We start from the raw sequence: 18435 nt of genomic DNA, 5'->3' as shown, positions 1-18435 counted from the left end.
CCCCCTCCCTTTGTCTTCAGTGTGAGCCTCCGAGCCAGGCAAGGAATGTCCTTCTGCGCCATAGACATCCTTAGCTGCGTCGGGTTCAGGCTCCTGATCGCATTGCTAAACCTGGCCCCGCACTGTGGAAGGACCTTAAAGATAACTGAATCCAAAGCCTTTAATATACAAAAGAGGGAAGGGATTCTCAGAGGAGAGAGGCGATCTGCCGGAAGGGGGCTGTGCGTAGTCACCTCCAGAAACTGCTTTGCCCATCAGGAAAACCCCAGGAGAGGCAGATGAATGTTTCTGAACTCTTTCAATCATCAGTTTTCATTGAGCATCTATTAGGTACCAGGCAGCGCTAGGCTCTCTGCATACGGGGAGGGATTCTGCGCGGACTCTACTGGGGACGGATAAAGACACCAAAGGGTTAAATTCCAGGAGTTCTGCGTGGGGGCGGGGGCGGGAGTGGGGAGCGTAGAGGAATCTCCCAGAGGAAAAGCCCGCTCTCCAGCTTCTTAGGCTCCGGAAACCTGGGCGAGAATAGTCTAGGAAGGGCTGCCCCGTTGGCGCGCAGCCTCCTCGGCACAGCCCCTCTGGCCCCGGGAGCGGTCGCTCTCGAATTACAACAAAAGGGGCCGGAGGCCGGGCCTGCTGCGGTGGCCGCCTTCAGGGAAGGGGGTGGGTCCGGGGAGGGATTTGCCGTCCGACGCTGGTTAAAAGTACCGGGAAAAGGGTTCAGGAGCCACTCCAGCCCACGGCTTCCTAAACTTGGGAGTTCGCTTTCTTTAACCACCGGAGAAGTCGTCGGCTCGCCCCCATCTGCTCGGGAAAGGGGCTCCGCGGCGACGGGCGCAGAGAGGAGCCACCAGTGGAGAGCCTGGCCCAGCCGAGCAGTGCGCACCACTTTTGCCAAGTAAGCGCGCTGCCTGAGCCTCCCCCTCCCCGGGGCGGTTCGCGGGAAAGCGGAGGTCTGGGTGGGGTCTTCAGGATCCGCTCCCCACGGGCCGCCTCTCAGCAGTACGTGGAGCTCCCGAGACCTACGAGGGGGGCACACAGAGAGAAAGCTTGTTGCTCGGGGATGCGAGGACTTGCAGGCTAACGGGACCCACCCAGTCCCACCTCGCCTGAACCCGGTTAGCCCACGTAGCAGGCGCGCCCCCGGGAGTTGGCCGCTAGGTCCGTGGCTCTCCAGGGGCGCCTGCAACCAGGCAGGACAGAGCCAGTCGAGACCCGGTGCGGGCTAGGTGCCTAGGAGCGCGCAGCGTAGGGCCACGACACTGAGGGCTGCTCTGGTGCCTGGAATTCTGGCTTTTGAGGATGTGGAGCGCGCGAGGGACTGGGGGCGCACTGGGGCGTCCCCAGAGCTGTGACTTTGGGTATGTGGAGCACACTGGATTGGGATGGGGATGTGCGAAGGTCGGGGGCTAGGGCGCAGCCTGAGAGCCCTAGCGTCGAATGCCTGGAATTGGTTTTCTCGTCAGCCTGCCAGAAAGGCTAGGCTGAGCTCTGGAGTGCGCGCTGAGTCCCTTGAGCAGAGAGGACCGCTCCGCACCCCAGGTAGCCATTCCTGGCGTGTCTGGGTACCAGGAAACCCCTCCCGCCGTAATCACACGGAGGATCTGGAGCGAAAAGCGCCAGCACAGACGAACCCATGGATGGTACACGCAGGATCGCCTTGGGGCTAATTCTGGTTTCATGCTGAAACTCCATCCGTCTTCAGTGCCCGCAACTTTTACGCAGGCGCTTTGGACACCTTCCTTGCCTCTACTCCCCCAACTCCTCGTCCCCCCCGCCCCCCCCGCACCCCACCTCTCCCTACGGGACCCGCCAAACCCTCATCTGGAGCGCTCTGGAGTAGCTGCCTGCAAGAGCAGTCGCTGTAAATCAGCGCCGGGATAGAAATGATTGGAAAAAACGGAGGAATTCCTTCCTCCTAGTCATCTCTCACCCGCCCCAGGAAAGACCACCGAAACACAGCGGGGGTGGGGTGAGGGGAGGCGGTTGAACACCACCCGGGCGGGGGGGAGCTGAACTTCCCCAGGCTAGGAAGCCTCAAGTCCGCGTGAGAAGAGAGATAAGAATGAGAGTCAGAAACACGCCCCACGTTAATTTCTTCCACTGAAATCTTGGAACTGCGGAGATCTTCAAATCCGTCCAGTGGATTCTTTTCTGTGTAAGAGAAAAGTGCTGAAGCTCAAGGCTGCACACTGGGTTAGTGGGTGTGGAGACTTGAATCCAAAATCCCCACTCCAGGCTCCTCGCCTACCTCACGCTAGCCGGTCTGTCCGGGACCCTAAAAGACCATTTGTCACCCTTGGTGGAATTACTTAGTTATTTATGGTGCATTATGTACTTAATGGTCAGGACTGGGGCTTAGGATGGAGAGGAAGTGCTCACTTCCCTGGTCAGTTTCCAGATGAAGGACGGACCCCCTGGACTCTTCCTTAGCTAAGTTGTTCCTTTCCCTCTGTCTTTTGTTCTGTCCCCTTCCTGGTGCCTAGAATCCATCTCTGGACTAGCCATCAAATCCATAGTAAATTGGGCTTCCCCGGTGGCTCAGCGGTAAAGCATTTTCCTGCAATGCAGGAGTGGCAGGAGAAGTGAGCTTGATCCCTCTGTTGGGAAGATCCCCTGGAGGAGGGCATGGCAACCCACTCCAGTACTCTTGCCTGGTGAATCCCATGGTGCCCACCAGCATTTTTCTGTCTCTGATTTTTGTATTAAAAAAGTGATTTGGTCGAAGGCCGTTTAGTCGTTAAGTGGCAGAGTTGAATAGGAAACTTAGGTCTGAAGAGGAAGCATCCCCTTGTTGTTACAGTCGGCTGACATCTTGTTGCATGGCAGATGGGAAACTGTGGAGATGTTTTCATATGTCTCCTGTACTGCTGGCCTCTCCACCTGGCCTCTCCTGGCCTTTTCCTAAGGTTTGCCCTCTGACAGCTGTATGACCACTGTACAAGGGCCTTGTACATGAGACAGATTTTCTGTGCTTTGGGAGGTGACCATTAGTGAAGCTGTCTAGTATCCTAGAACATTCTACACTGTTTATTTAAAAATCATGTTTTTATTCTGAAAAATTCCAAATATAGACAATAATAGGGAAAGGGCCCCCATATACTTCTCACTCAGTTTCGACAGTTATCCACATTTTGCCATACTTGTCTATCCCTTTCCAATTTCTATTTCACAGAAGTAATTTTTAAAGATTTATTTTTATTTATTTGGCTGTGCCAGGTCTTAGCTGCAACATAGAAACTCTTAATTAGGGCTTCTCAAGTGGCCCTAGTGGTAAAGAACCTGCCTGCCAGTGCAGACGATGTAAAAGATAAAAGACATGGGTCAGTTCCTGGGTCAGGAAGATCCCCTTGTGGAGAGCATAGCAATCCACTCCAGTATTCTCGCCTGGAGAATCCCGTGGACAGAGGAGCCTGGCAGGCTACGGTCCATGGGGTCACAAATAGACATGACTGAAGCAACTTAACACGCACTCCTGAATGCATAAATGAGGCATGTAGGATCTAATTCCCTGACCAGGGACCGAACCTAGGCCCCCTACTTTGGGAGCATGGAGTCTTAGCCACTGGACCACCAGGGAAGTCCATAGTGGAAGTATTTTAAAGCAAATCTCAGACATAAAATCCTGTCATCCCTGTGCATTTCAGTGTGACCTCTAAAAATATTAAATAACCAAGATAGGTAAGAATAATTCGTTGATATCATCTAATACCCAGTCCGGCTAGTCTAGTCAAGGCTATGGTTTTTCCAGTGGTCATGTATGGATGTGAGAGTTGGGCTGTGAAGAAGGCTGAGCGCCAAAGAATTGATGCTTTTGAACTGTGGTGTTGGAGAAGACTCTTGAGAGTCCCTTGGACTGCAAGGAGATCCAACCAGTCCATTCTGAAGGAGATCAGCCCTGGGATTTCTTTGGAGGGAATGATGCTAAAGCTGAAACTCCAGTACTTTGGCCACCTCATGTGAAGAGTTGACTCATTGGAAAAGACTCTGATGCTGGGAGGGATTGGGGGCCGGAGGAGAAGGGGACGACCGAGGATGAGATGGCTGGATGGCATCACGGACTCGATGGAAGTGAGTCTGAGTGAACTCCGGGAGATGGTGATGGACAGGGAGGCCTGGCGTGCTGCGATTCATGGGGTCGCAAAGAGTCGGACACGACTGAGCGACTGAACTGAACTGAATACCCAGTCCATGTTCAATTTCCCCCCCAATTTCCACCCAAATGTCTTTTTACAGTTGATCTATGTTCTGTTGATTTCTATGATTTATGTTCAAATTGTATATTATTCCTTTCAAACCACTTTTCTACCCCCGTGTTATTTGATTCACACAACTTCCCACTAAAGAATGAGGTGGGTTTTGTTGAATTCACTTTACAGTTGAGTGCGCTGGTCAACAGATAAGCTGTCCCGATGGCACAGTTGGCAACTGGCAGAGCCAAGACCTGGCCCAGCGGCCTCCTTCCTGGGCAGCGGTGGTTCTGCTTCTCTGTGCTGCTCATGGAATATCAGCTGTTCTCTGACTCATTTATCCTGGCTCTTGCTTTGTCCTGGGCTTATCACTTTCTATTCACCTGGTATCAGAAATCCCAGTGTAAACATTTAGTATTTGGCCATTTGGTGCTAGAGATAAATGAACGGCAAAGTCAGGAAGCCTGGGCTTATTTTCCAGCTTATGGGAAAGCAACTCACCTCTGGAGAACTCAGGGTGGCCCCCTCTGAATTAAGAGCCATCATCCTTCCCCTTCTCAGGCTCCTAGTTCCGAAAGCAGGATGAGTGAAATGACTGGAGCTGCAATTCCTGGAAGAGATAAACAGCCCACGAAGAAATTTCACTGAGAACAATTACCTCTCACTGATCATTACCCAATTATTTTGGCCGCTGGTGTCTTTAGCTGGAGATGGCTAAATTCTATGGCAACAAAGAGGCTCCCCTCTGAAGTCCTTCATTTATGGACAACTTTGTTTATTCTGCCATTGTCTGATAAGGCTAGAGGACACCAGAACTTTGTACTTTTAGCATTTTCACTACTTGTGTTTATTTGCTTTGGAAAGGGGTAACGGGGAAGTCATGTTTACATCTTATTAATGAGATTCGTGAGTTGTAATTCTCCCTCCTTGGCTGGCTGTGTGGGAAAATGGGATCTCTTATTTCTTGATGCCTCGATTTTCTGCTGTCATATTCTTTGCCCTGAAATAGACATCGAATGAATAGACCTTCCACAAAACAGCCCATTAGGGACCGAGAAACTGGTTGCTCCAGTCCCATTATTCAACATAAGAGCTCCAAAGGGACAGAGCATTACCTTTTAACCATGCTGTCTTCTGGCAGCTATGAATTCTCTTCCCTGTCAGCTAACAGACTGTCTCTGTAGGGACAGTAAGATTTCTAGGTGATTCCTTGTCAGCAGCTGCTGTAGCTTTCTTCCTTTTGCAGTTTTGGGAGCTTTAGGAGGTACAGGTGTCCTCTTCTGGGGCTGCTTGAGTTTAGGACAGTTTGCAATGACTATCGTTCATCTCCCTCTTGGAGAAGGGGATTATGATCAGTCTGCCTAGGAGTGTCACACAGGCCCATCTGGACCCCGGGGGTCCTGAGGCCTTGGATGAAGTAGCTGCAGCCTGTCCTGCTCCAGACCCAGAGAGCCAGCAGGACTAACCATCATGAGCCAACAAAGGGAGAGCCAAGTGGATACCCAGAGTCACAGATCTGCAGCAATGCACTACTTACCTTCTACGTCTCTGCCCTGTCTCAGTCGAAGTGAGTCTTCAGACCGTCTCATCCCAGTCATTCCAGCTGTCCTTTTGCAGGAGATGCATGTGATGGGCAGGGAGCACAGGATGTCCAGCCAGGTATGCTGGCCAGTCTCCCATGCCACCTGTATCAGAGACATCTTTAGGCATCAGAACCAGCCTTTCAGAACAGGTTCTTGTTCCAGGGTGATAAAGCATGATGGTGACAGTTTGGATATGATGTCTGTCTGAGATGAATGGATTAAGAAGTGGTACATATACTCAATGGAATAGGAAGTGAAGTGAAGTGAAATGAAGTCGCTCAGTTGTGTCCGACTCTTTGTGACCCCATAGACTGTAGCCTATCAGGCGCCTCTGTCCATGGGATTTTCCAGGCAAGAGTGCTGGAGTGGATTGCCATTTCCTTCTCCAAGGGATCTTCCCGACCCAGGAATCGAACCCGGGTCTCCCGCATTGCAGGCAGATGCTTTACCGTCTGAGCCACCAGGGAAGCTTACATACCCATAAAAAGGAGTGAAAATTTCCTTTAAAAAGGAACTTTTTATCCATAAAAAGTCTGTTAGTTCTAGTGAGCTGAATGAACCTAGAACCTGTGTCGAAGAGTGAAGTAAGGCAGGAAACACACCTATGAATACACCTCTGTTGTATATATTAGGGCTTCCCAAGTGGCACTAGTGATAAAGAGCCTGCTTGTCAGTGCTGGAGATATAAGAGACACAGATTCGATCCCTGGGTTGGGAATATCCCCTGGAGAAGGTAATGGCAATACATTCCATTATTCTGACCTGGAGTATCCCATGGACAGAGGAGCCTGGTCGGCTAGAGTCCATAGGGTCACAAAGAGTTGGACATGACTAAAGCAACTTGGCACTCATGCTTTGTATATTAATACATTAACATACCAGAGGTTCCTTGCAGAGGACCCAGACTCCAGCTGTAGCCACCACATAGATTTATGTGAGAAAAATAACATGAATGAAGTCTGTTTAACAAAAAAAGTCTGTCCAGAGTTTTAAAAACTACCACTTTCCTTGACAAAAACAATATACCCAGATAAGTGTGTACAGCAAATAAGGGTATAGAGTGAGAATGAACTCAGCAGAGGTGAGGATGTAATTAGGATGACAGTTAATAAGTTCTCCTGGCCCAAGGCTTTTTGATCCATTCGCTTGAAATACCTTTAATATTATATTATAACAGCTTCCCTGGTGACTCCATCAATAAAGAATACGCCTGCAATGCAGGAGACCTGGTTCAATCCCCAGGTTGGGAAAATCCGCTGATGAAGGAAATGGCAACCCACTCAAGTATTCTTGCCTGGGAAATCCCATGGACAGAGGAACCTGGTGGGCTCTGGAGTGGAACCCATGGAGTCCGTGGAGTGGAAGAGTTGGACATGACTTAGCAACTAAACCACCATGACGTTATAATATCATACACGAGTGATGATACATTTCTTTTTAGTTTTTCCTGTTGGGATCTGTCAGACGAGCACACGCAGCTGGCCTGGGTCTGACCCACGTCAGTGGTTCCCAGATGTCTTCCTTGATGCACTGCCAACACAATGCTGAGAGCATCTTCTGAGAAAATACTGCTGTTTTCCTATAAAGCTTATGCTTTATGAGACGGAGAAGGCAATGGCACCCCACTCCAGTCCTCTTGCCTGGAGAATCCCATGTACGGAGGAGCCTGGTGGGCTGCAGTCCATGGGGTCGCTAAGAGTTGGACATGACAGAGCAACTTCACTTTCACTTTTCACTTTCCTCCTTTGGAGAAGGAAATGGCAAAGCACTCCAGTGTTCTTGCCTGGAGACTCCCAGGGGCGGGGGAACCTGGTGGGCTGCCGTCTATGGGGTCACACAGAGTCGGACGCAACTGAAGCGACTTAGTAGCAGCAGCAGCTTTATGAGAAGTTAACTTCTGTTGATGACTTGCAAACAGCTTACTTTTGCTCAGACAGTTTCTTTATACTGTCTTCTTGAACTTGGATCCATGAGCTTCCCCCATCCCCAGCTCTGTCCCTGGACATGCATGTCCTGGGATAAACACAGTACAGCTTTCCAGATGCCTGCGTGACTCACGACCTAGTGAGAAAGATGTTTCTCTAAATATAAAGCTCTTCTGAAACAAACACAAATATAAATTTGAGTAAAGTACCTTTTAAAAGTACCTCTTCCAGAAGAATAGTGAACGTAAGTGAAATGGCACCAAGCCGAAGTATACAAATGGATGAGCATTCGTTTTCATTTTTATTCTGGTAAAATATACATAACATAAAACTCACCACTGTAACCATTTTTAAGTGTACCGTTCAGTCGTATTGCATACATTCACATTGTTGTACAACCATCACCACCATCTGTTCCAGAATTTTTTTCATCTTCCAAAAATGAAAGTCTGTATGCATTAAACACCGACTCCCCCCTTCTCTCATCACCCTGGCAAGCACCATCCGACTTTCTGTCTCTATGATTTTAATTACTCTTTGTTGTTGTTGTTCCCTATGTCTTGTCCAACACTTAGCGACTCCGTGGACTGCAGCATGCCAGGCTCCTCTGTCCTTCACTATCTCTTGGAGTTTGTGCAAACTCATGTCCATTGGATTAATTAATTAATTACTCTAAATACCTCATATAAATGGAATCATACACTATTTGTCTTTTTGTGACTCACTTATTTCACTTAACACAGCTGTGGTCCCCAACCTTTTTGGCATGAGGGACCAGTTTCATGGAAGACCAATTTTCCCATGGTCCAGTGGAGGAGAGGGATGGTTTGGGGATGACTCAAGCACATTACACTAAGCACATTACATTTATTGGGCAATTTATTTCATTATTATTACCTTGTGATACATAATGAAATAATTATACAACTCACCATAATGTGGAATCAGTGGGAGCTCTGAGCTAGATTTCCTGCAACCGGCTGGTCCTATCTGGGGGTGATGGGAGATGGTGGCAACCACTCCCCAGCAGCGCTAGCATCACCACTTCAGCTCCACCTCAGATCATCAGACGTTAGATTCTCATAAGGAGCATTTAGCCTAGATCCCTCACATGCTCAGTTCACAGGAGGATGCAGGCTTCTATGAGAATCTAATGGCGCCGCTGATCTGTCAGGAGGCGGAGCTCAAGTGGTAACGTGAGCAGTGGCGAGTGGCTATAAATATAGATGAAGCTTTGCTTGCTTCTCCACTACTCATCTCCTGCTCTGTTGCTGGGAGAGCAGGGGTGAGGGGGTTGGGGTGGTGGACCCCTTACTTAACATATTGTCTTCAACTTTTATCTGTGTTGTAACATGTGCCTGAATTTCCTTCCTTGTTAAGACTGAATGAAATTCCATTCTGTGTATATGCTATATTGGGTTTATCCATTCACTTGTCCACTTGGGTGGCTTCCATTTTTGGTTATTGGGAATATGCTGCTACAGGGGTTTCCCAGGTGTGCTAGTGGTAAAGAACCTGCCTGCCAATGGAGGAGACGTAAGACATGTGGGTTAAATCCCTGGGTCAGGAAGATCCCCTGGAGGAAGGCATGGCAACCCACTCCAGTATTCTTGCCTGAAGAATCCTATGGACAGAGAAGCCTGGTAGTACAGTCCATGGGGACGCCAAAAGTTGGACCCAACTGAAGCAATACATGCATGCATGCTAATACATGTATGCTGCTATGAATGTAGGTGTACAAATACCTGTCCTGGATGAATTTTACAAGATGAACATACCTTTGTGATGACCACCTAGATCAAGAATAGGACATTACCCAGAGTGTATGGATTTAAAGATAAAGTAGGAGAAATCAATAGATTTCATGTCTGGGTGTCGCTGCTTCCACTGCACCTCATTTTGTCTACCATGAGACTGTTAAGAAGAGATGTTTGAAAACACAGTTTATAATCTGAGAGGCAGCAAGATTAGTTGTGAGATTTAAGCAACTTCTTTCCTTTAAATGTCTGCAGAAGATGATACAACATATTTGGGGTTTGCAGTTACAGCTGTATTAGGGCATCACCAGTAAACATCATTCTTCCAGGCTCTCCCTGGGCCAAGGGGGTTTGCATTCACCTGGAAAACTCCTGGGGCTTCCCTGGTGACTCAGACAGTAAAGAGTCTGCCTGCAATGCAAGAGAGCTGGGTTCGATCCCTGGGGTGGGAAGATCCCTTAAAGAAAGGAATGGCAACGCTCCAGTATTCTTTTGGGGCTTCTCTGGTGGCTCACACAGTAAAGAATCTGCCTGCAATGTGGCAGTGTGCTGTGGTTAGTCGCTCAGTCCGACTCTTGGCGACCCCATGGGACTGTAGCCCACCAGGCTCCTCTGTCCATGGGATTCTCCAGGCAAGAATACTGGAGTGGGTTGCCAGTTTCTTCTCCAGCAATGTGGCAGACCCAGTTTCAGTTCCTGGGTCGGGATGATCCCCTGGAGAAGGAACTGGCAACACACTCCAGTACTCTTGCCTGGAGAATCCCACGGACAGAGGAACTTGTGGGCTATAGTCCATGGGATCACAAAGAGTTGGACATGACTGAGAACTCCTGCTTTTTAATCACCTTCTGTTAGACCATGAGTTTTCCGCCTTGAGTGAAAAATTCTCAAGGGAAAAATTCCTGCCTTCCTTCCTCCTTCCATTCCCACCTGGTCCCCTCCTGATTTCTTTCTACATTTTTGGCTGTGCTAGATCTTCACTGCAGTGCACAGGCTTTTCTAGTTGGGGCACTCAAGCTTTGTTGCCCCGAGGACATGGGATCTTAGTTCCTCGACCAGGCATCGAATCCTCATCCCCTGTGTTGGAAGACAGATTCCTTACCCCTGGACCACCAGGGAAGTCTCTGGTCCCCTCTGTTATTAACTAAAATGATTTAGGAGTGACATCCTAGCTGCCAGAGACTCTGCCAGTCTCTGTAAGAGACAAATATGAGTAAGACATGATATTTGACCTGTGCATTTAAAAATAAGTCATCAGTCAAGAATGATATTCTGAATCCTGGCAGCTGACTCCATGGTGCCCACCTCATGCCAACAGCAGCCTCAGAGCAGAGCCAGAGAATGTGTGGAGTTTGGGCTTGTTGCATCTCACAAAGAGGGTAAGATTACCTGTCAGGTGATCTGGAATTGCTCTAGCATGCCTGTAACCAAATTGTAAGAATAATTTTAAAAAGCAAACTTTTGAGCTGCCTTGAATTCAGATGCACTGTCTGAGATCACTCTGCTAACCTTGAAGTTTAGGGACCATTTTAATGATTTAAAAAGAAAAAAAAAATTGGACATCAGTGAACCCCATGAGGTCTCTAATCCTTTCCAGTGGCACTGTTAATATTCTCAAATTGATGTTCTCCAGGCTCTCAAACCCACACCCACCTCCCACCCCCCTATCAACCCCCTGTATAATCTGTTACCCCATCATCATAATGTTGCATCCCGATGGTTCCCTGTGCGCGCATACTAACTCACTTCGGTTGTGTCTGACTCTGCGACCCTATGGACCATAGCCCGTCAGGCTCCTCTGTCCATGGGATTCTTTGGCAAGAATGTTCGAGTGGGTTGCCATGCTCTCCTCTAGGGGACCTTCCCCATCCAGGGATCGAACCCTCATCTCTTAGGTCTCTTGCATTGGCAGGGGGGCTCTTTACCACTAGCTCTACCTGGGAAACCCCTAGCTTCTTCTTTACCTGGAGAGTTGCTAGTTTCCCACCTGGCCTCCTTTCCCTTGCTCTTAACCCATGGGAAGTCATTCTTTATGCAGTAGGCACAGTGATCTTTCTAGAGCAGAGGTGGGTAAACTTTTTCTCTAAGAGTCAGATACCAAATTTTTCAAACTTAACAGGTCCATTCGATCTTTGTCGCAACTGGTCAACTTGGCTGTTTTCACGGGAAAGCAGCCATATAAACAAGAAATGAGAGCATGGCTGTGTTCCAAGACTTTTATTTCCAAAAACGTCACAGATTTGGCCCACACGCTGTTGTTTGCTGACTCTGCTTTTAATCACAGATCCACCCTCCCTCACCCTCCTGCTTACATTTTGTTGGCTTCTGATCCCCAAAAGGAAAACTCAACTTGTTAGTATGACATTCAGGTTTCCTCATGGTCCTCTGCTTGTTTCTCCAAGCTCACCTCTTCTACATCCCCTCACCCTACCCGCTATCCCAGCCCTTCCACTTTTCATCTTGCAATTCTGAATCCCACATGGCTGTCAGAACCCCCTGTGTTATTTCACACCTGCCTGGAATGATCTCCCTTCCCCACCATCAACCTGTCAAAAACTCCCTCTTCCCTGCAAAACCTGCCTGGATGTCAACTGTTGAACTCTTTGCCCGTTCCTCATCTCCAACTGTAATCACTGTCTTTTCAGTTCTATTTCTGTGCTTGCTTCTCTAAATATACTGTGAACTCCTTGAAAGCAGAACCCACATCAAAGATTCATCTTTGAATCTCGGTGTCTAATACAATGCCTGCCAGGTAACAGATGCTTAGTAGATAGATATTACTAAACTGACATGTCAGTTAAGTAGATTCTTTTTTAAAGAGTTTAATTGAGATGCAATTCACATGCTATAAAGTTCACCCATTTAAAGTGTTCAAGTCAGTGGAGCTTGGCGTATTCACAGATATATGCAACCATCACAAAGAGAAAACTGTATGTATTAGCCATATCCTGTTCCTCCCATCCCCTTACACCCACCCCTGAATAGCCACTAATCTATTTTCTGTCTCTCTATTACCAATTCTGGATATTTCACTTAAAGGATTCATGTAATATATGGTATTGTCTAGCTTCTTTTAGTTCATGTGATGTTTTGAAGTTTCATTCATGTAATGGCATGCATCCATACTTTGTTCCTTTTTCTGACCCAATAATAATATTCCACTGTGAGGATACACCCTTATTTTGTTTATCCATTTACTGTTGATGGACATTTGGGTTGTTTCTACCTTTTGGTCATAATGAACAGCACTGTTTTAAATATTTGTGTGCAAATTTCTGTGTTAACATCTGTTTTCAATCCTCTTGGGTATTTAAGTAGGAGTGGAAATGCTGGGTCATATGGTAATACTTTGTTAAACTTTCTGAGGAATTGTCAATCTCTTTTCCACAGTGGCTGCACCATTTTATATCTGAACAGCAATGAGGCTGCCAGTTTCTCTACATCTTCACCAACACCTACTTTTCTCCACTTAAAAAAAATTATAGCCATCCTAGTGGGTGTGAAGTGGTACTTCATTGTGGTTTTTGTTTGCATTCCCCTAATGACTAATGATATTGAGCGTCTTTCCATGTGCTTGTCAGTTACTTGTATGTCTCTTCAGGGAAATGCCTAGTCAAGTCCTGGGTCCATTTTTAAATCAGATTGCTTGTCTTTTTGTTATTGAATTTTAGGAGTTTATATATCCTGGATACTAGATCTTTCTCAGATACATGATTTACAAATATTTTGTCCTATTTGTGGATTTTTTTTTTCACTTTGTTGATATTTCTTTTTCTCAATTCACATCACGTTTACTCAGTATTTATTCTGTGCTGGACACAGAGGACCTGGGGATGTATCTACCCTCCAAGGGGTTCACAGTCTTAAGAGGAAAACAGATAATCAATTAGTACCCCCTTTTTCCTGGCCTTCCCAGGTGTCACTAGTGGTAAAGAACCTGCCTGCCAATGCAGGGGACATAAAAGATGCAGGTTTGATCCCTGGCTTGGGAAGATTCCCTGGAGGAGGGCACAGCAAACCAATATAGTATTCTTGTCTGGAGAATCCCATGGACAGAGGAGACTAGAGGGTTATGGTCCATAGGGTTACAAAGAGATGTGACTCAGCACACACACACACCCTTTTTTCTACCCCCATTGCTGCTGCTCTGGTTCATGAAGCATCATGATAGCGTCTTTTTAAAAAAAATATTATTGATTTATTTATGGCTGCACTGGGTCTTTGTTGTGGCATACAGACTCCTCTGTGCTGCGTGTGGGTTTCTTCTAGTTGCGTCGAGCGTGGCTACTCTCTAGTTGTGGTGCACAGGCTTCGCGTTGCAGCAGCTTCTCTTGTTGCAGAGCACAGGGTGCGTGGGCTTCAGCAGCTGTGGCACAGGGGCGTAGTTGCCCCACGGCCTATGGAATCTCAGTTCCCAGACGAGGGACTGGCAGGTGAATTCTTAACTGGACCACCAGGGAAGTCCCCTTGATAGTGTCTTTTGATGCACCGACATTAGAAATTGATCAGTTCTAAAAGTAGCTGAGAAAGTCAGCCTCCCTCAGTAAGAGCAAGAACTTGTAACTCTCTGTGTAAATACTCTGTGGATGTCAGTTTCTTGACACAGTGCCAGCTGGCGCTGTGAGCTGAGCCTGGCCGGTTTTGGTGAGGTGGCAGTTGGTACCTGCTGCTATTACTCACTGGACTTCTGGAAGGGAGCCAGTGTTTCTATGGACAGGAGGATCCCAGATCATGGGCTCTTGACAAACTTGAGGACAGCACTCGTGCGCCCTCCCCTGAGCCACCAGACATTTCTAGACAGGCCAAAGATGTGGCCCTGGCCTCTATACCAGCTGTTCCTTCCTTCCCTGGGCCCTGGGGTCTATTTCTCATCTAAGGGACTCAGGCGTGACGAAGTGACTGTTGGATCAGGTTGCATTGCTTGGAAGGGAGCTTGACCTGGAAGCTTCTGGAGACACAGAAGGTGTCTAAAGCCACAGTTCAGTCCTGCTGTGACTGTCACTCCCTGAAGCATGCGCGTGTGAGGCATGCGTGTGAAGCTACTTAGCTTCACTTGTATCTGACTCTGTGCGACCCCATGGACTGTAGCCTGTCAGGCTTCTCTGTCCATGGGCTTCTCCAAGCAAGAATATTGGAGTGGGTGGCCATGTCCTCCTCCAGGGGATCTTCCCGACCCAGGGATCGAACCTGCATCTCTTATGTCTTCTGCATTGGCAGGCGGGTTCTTTAATACTAGCGCCATCTGGGAAGCCCCCCAAGGCACGGGCTAAATAGAGAGGGCTTGGGGAGTATGTCACTTAAGACCTGAGCTCCTTAGCTGTTTTTAAAAAATTATTTATTTTTGACTGCACTGTGTCTTCATTGGTGTGTGAGGGCCTTCTCTAGTTGTAGCAAGTGGGGGCTACTCTAGTTCTGGTATGCGGGCTTCTCCTTGCAGTGGCTTCTCTTGTTGCAGAGCACAGCTCTAGGGCACTAGGGTCCAGCAGTTGTGGCTCATGGCCTTACTTGCTCTGCAGCATGTCAGAATCTTCCTGGAGCAAGGATCGAACTCAAATCCCCTGCATTAGCAGGTAGACTCTTAACCACCAGACCACCAGAGAAGTCCCTCCTTAGCCATTTTGAGGGTCCATCTCTTAGAAAAACTAGTTTGAGGACTTCCCTGGTGGTGCAGTGGTTAGAACTCTGTGCTTCCTCTGCTGGGGGCCTGAGTTCCATCCTTGGCTGGGGAACTGAAATCCCACAAGCTGTTCGGTGTGGCCAAAAAAAAAAAAAAAGATTTAAAGAAAAGCTGGTGTGTACACTCCCTCCATGCCAGGACTCCCCCTACTCACCTACCCCTCATCCCAGTGGGCTCTTCTTACTCCCAGCTGTCCGAGGCCCTCTCTACCATAGTGTCTGTGCCCAGACCAGTTCTCCAGAGATTTGCATGCAGTCGCCCCATCTCCCACTACACTTCCTCCCCTGGAAAAAAGACTTATTTGCAGTGATTGGATTACTTGCCAAATTTGCACCCTATCCTGGCCTGACCTCTGTTCTCTCTTGCCTGCCTTTTATGGATCTTAATACCTCCTTCAAAGTGGCACGGAAATTCAGACCACTTTGGCTACTTGACGGTTAGCTCTGAGAAAGGGTGTCTGAGAGTGTGTCTGTGTTGGAAGTCGGGGGCAGGTGGGAAGATGGTTAAAACCTATTACCCAAGTGCTGTGTTAAGAGTGTTCAGAGGGTGGGAATTCCCTGGTCTGGGTTTGATCCCTGGTTGGGGAACTAACAGCCTGCAAGCCCAAGCCTCATGGTGTGACCAAAAACAGAAATAGAAAAAAGAGTGGTCGATGGGTGAAGTGACAGCCCTCCTAGAATTTTTCCAGGTTGTTGCTGATTTTGTAACTGTAATAGTGACCACTCATTTAGCACTGGCTCTGAGCCAGTCACTGACTGTCCTGGGCACTTGATACTTCTTATGGAACCCACTGAAACCCCTCAGGGGTTTGCAGAAGCCAGATGTGAATCTGGGATGACTCTCAGGTGCCAGCACCATGCTCTTTGCATCACTATATGTTATACAGTGGGCTTCCCAGGTGGTGCTAATGGTAAAGAATCCACCTGCCAATGCAGGAAACACCAGAAATGTTGGTTCGATCTCTGAGTTGGGACGATCCCCTAGAAAAGGAAATGGCAACCCCTTCCAGTAATTTTGCCTGGAGAATCCCATGGACAGGTGAGCCTGGCAGGCTACAGTCCATGCGGTCACAAAGAGTAGGACATGACTGAACACACATGGGAAAAAGAAAAAAATTATCCTGTAGTCAAATGGCAACCCACTCCAGTATTCTTGCCTAGAGAATCCTGTGGACAGAGGAGACTGGTGGGCTGCTGTGCATAGGGTCGCACAGAGTCGGACATGACTGAAACAGCTTAGCATGCTTGCGTGCATTGGAGGAGGAAATGGCAACCCACTCCAGTATTCTTGCCTGGAGAATCACGAGGATGGAGGAGCCTGGTAGCTGCCGTCTATGGGGTTGCACAGGGTCGGACACGACTGAAGTGATGTAGCAGCAGCAACAGCAGTCAAATCATATCTCCATTTTTTTAGGGGCTGATGGGGGGTGGCTAACTTGAATTTGATGGTCATCCCCGCCTTACCCCGCTTCCTCTGCCTTGAAGCAGCAGCACTGATTTTGGATCTCCTCTGCCCCTTCGTAGGGGGAGGGAAACAATGGAAACAGTGACAGACTTTATTTTCTTGGGCTCAAAAATCACTGCAGATGGTGACTGCAGCCATGAAATTAAAAGATGCTTGCTCCTTCTAAGTAAAGCTATGACAGACCCAGACAGCATATTGAAACGCAAAGACGTTACTTTGCCAGCAAAGGTCCATCTAGTCAAAGCTATGGTTTTTTCCAGTAGTCATGTATGGATGTGAGGGTTGGACCATAGAGAAGGCTGAGTGCCAAAGAATTGATGCTTTTGGACTGTGGTGTTGGAGAAGACTCTTGAGAGTCCCTTGGACTGCAAGGAGATCCAATCAGTCCATTCTAAAGGAAGTCAATCCTTAATATTCATTAGAAGGACTGATGCTGAAGCTGAAGACCTGATGCTTTGGCCACCTGATGGGAAGAACCAACTCATTAGAAAAGACCCTGATGATGGGACAGATTGAAGGCAGGAGGAGAAGGGGATGACAGAGGACGAGTGTTTGAATGGCATCACGAACTCAGTGGACAAATTTGAGCAAACTCCAGGAGATGGTAAAAGACAGGGAAGTCTGGCATGCTGCAGTCCATGGAGTTGCAAAGAGTCAGACACAACTGAGCGACTGAACAACAGCAACTGCCCCTTCTTTATGGGCTACAATCTGTAGAGATAAGATGTGTCTCTTAGGGCTTCCCTGGTAGTCCAGTGGTTAAGAATCTGCCTGCCAATGCAGGGGACATGGGTTCGACCCCTGGTCCAGGAAGATCCCATATACCTCAGGGCAGCTAAGCCTGTGTGCCAGAACTACTGAGCCAGTACTCTAGAACCTGTGCTCTGCAACAAGAGAAGCCACTGCAAGGAAAAGCCCACTTGCTGCAACTAAAGAAAGCCAGCCATGAAGACCCAGCACAGCCCAAAATAAATAAATTAATTAAAAGATGTGTCTCTTACAGACACTATATATTTGGCTTTCCTTTCTGATTCCATCTGACAGTCTCCAGTGGTTCATTTTAAAGTGTTTGAAATTGTACCTTCATCCCCCCCAGGAAGCAGCCTGGTCAGAATGAGATTCCACCCAGGGCCAGAGATGGACTGTGGGGCACCCCAATCGGTCACAACAAATTATGCCAGACAAAGGCCTCTTTCTGAAAGCGGACAGAAATTCAGCTCTGGATGCCTACCTTCTGGCCATTTCACTGGGCCCTGAACATTCCCACCCTGTGGCCAGAAATAGACAGGACGGAGGTGAACTCTTTAGCCAGGAGCCAGATGGACCAGCCCTGGCCAAGCCTGGTGTCAGAGTCTGCATTCTTGTCTGAGGTGGTTCAAAAGGGCCCCCTTGTCCCCGCCCGCTTCCCTCATTCTCTGATCGCTCACTGTCCACCCAAGACAGCCCTCCTCCAGAGAGGAATGTGTTCCGTGTGGGGCCAGGAGCAGCAAGCGACCACAGCTGGGGTAGCCTCTCCGGTGCGCTCTGGGCCATGAAAGAGGACCATTCATCACTTCTGCTGCTAGAGCAGGAATCTCCTGGTGGGTGTCAGGGGGAGGGTCTGATGGAGGAGACAGCCCACACCCCACCTCTGACCCCAGATCTGAGTGCCGACGTCTGGCAGAGACATCAAGCAGAGAATTATGTCTGGGTGAAAAAAACCAGCTGAGCTCCTTGCTCTATTGTTCAGAGACACTAAGCAAGTGGCCTTTGCATCAAGGGCCACTGCTCCCGACTGGGGAGCCCCATGCTTGCTGATGCAGTGCTTCCCAATGGGGACAGTGGGCCCATTACTGGGGG

The 18435-nt window shown here is 48.3% G+C and overlaps 1 protein-coding gene across 1 annotated transcript in view; it reads left to right on the top strand.

Moving 5' to 3' along the window:
- LOXL2 (lysyl oxidase like 2) overlaps positions 631–18435 on the top strand; it is a 115184-nt gene continuing 97379 nt past the window's right edge. Inside the window, exon 1 of the mRNA XM_005684007.3 lies at positions 631–898. The gene's annotated coding sequence lies outside the window, so the exon portion shown is untranslated. The remainder of the gene's footprint in view (positions 899–18435) is intronic.

The sequence above is a fragment of the Capra hircus genome, chromosome 8, assembly GCF_001704415.2.
Source record: "Capra hircus breed San Clemente chromosome 8, ASM170441v1, whole genome shotgun sequence".
Taxonomy (NCBI): Eukaryota; Metazoa; Chordata; class Mammalia; order Artiodactyla; family Bovidae; genus Capra; species Capra hircus.
The sequence above is the reverse complement of the archived record's forward strand: the minus strand, read 5'-3'. Positions and strand labels throughout refer to the sequence as shown.